This window comes from Pygoscelis adeliae, unplaced genomic scaffold (assembly GCF_000699105.1).
Source record: "Pygoscelis adeliae isolate BGI_AS28 unplaced genomic scaffold, ASM69910v1 Scaffold129, whole genome shotgun sequence".
Lineage (NCBI taxonomy): Eukaryota > Metazoa > Chordata > Aves > Sphenisciformes > Spheniscidae > Pygoscelis > Pygoscelis adeliae.
In genome coordinates, this window is record NW_008825431.1 from 465,338 (window position 1) to 466,569 (window position 1,232).

Here is a 1,232-nt window from a genome sequence, read left to right on the forward strand (position 1 = left end):
TCATGTCGCCGCCGGCCGCCGCCTCCCTCCCTTCGAGCTGCACCGCCGCGGGAGATCCCGCCGGAAGGCCCGCCTCCCCGCCTCACACTCTGCCAGCTGATTGGGTCGCGCGCTGTCACTCAACCCCATAAGCTCAGAGGGCCGCAGGGCGCCTTCCGTCTCTCCAAGCCACGCCCCCTCTCCCTCTGCTGAGGGGGCGGGGCTGAGTCAGGCCGGAGTGAGGGCGTGTCTTAAAGGAGCCGCGCCGCCATTTTGTGAGGGGGTGCTTAGCCTCGACTGACTGACTGACTGACTGACTGACTGACTGACTGACCGACCGACCATCTGAGCCCCTTGGCAAAAAAATAAACACACATTTCAGCCACCAGCTCCCCTCAGAAGGGGGAGGCGAGGCACCTTTCCCCAAACGCTGAGGCATTTCGGTAGCAATGGCAGCACCTCGCTGCTACGCCCTGAGGAGGCCACTGCTTCCCTCTTCCCTGCCCCTTCTAAAAATAATAAAGCTAAAAAGGAGCTGTTGCAAGCTCTTTACACCTCAGCCAGGTCTTTCTGAAAGATGGGGAGCAAACAGCCTCCTTCAGGGTGATGGGACCCCCCGAAAAACCCCAGAGATGATATGGATCCCCCATTGCGGCGCCATTCCCCACAGCGATGGCCGACCCATGAGGCACCAGAGGGGTTTATTGGGTGGTGGGTGCCGCCGAGCCACTCGGCAGCCGCCATCCGTGCTGGAAGCTGTCACTGCCGGGCACAGGGATTCCACGGTGGGTCTGGAGAAGGACAGAGAGTGACCAGGGCTCCGGCGGGCAGGTCGCCATCTCGCCTCATGGCTGGGCCGGCGCTGGGCCTGCAAGGCAGCACAAGTGGTTCCTCAGCGAGGTGGCCCCGGCATGGCCGTTTCATGTCGGGGCAGTCTCGGGTGTGTGGACGAGCAGGGTGTTTCTGTGAGAAAGTAAAAGTAAATAGAATAACTGCTAAAGGAGGGAAGCAATGGAGGCCAAAGGGGCTAAGCTGTAGGGAAGGCAATAACATAGCCATCCTAATGCATACAAGTGTGTTTTCCAAAACTATCATGTGAAGCCAGCTGAGATATGTAAGTAAATAACATATTTTTAGTTGTTCTTTGTTGTTTTCTGATTTGTTGTTTGAGTTATTGTCGTGGTTTAACCTCAGTTGGCAACTGAGCACCCCCCAGCCGCTCGCTCACTCCCCCCCAGAGTGGGATGGGGGAG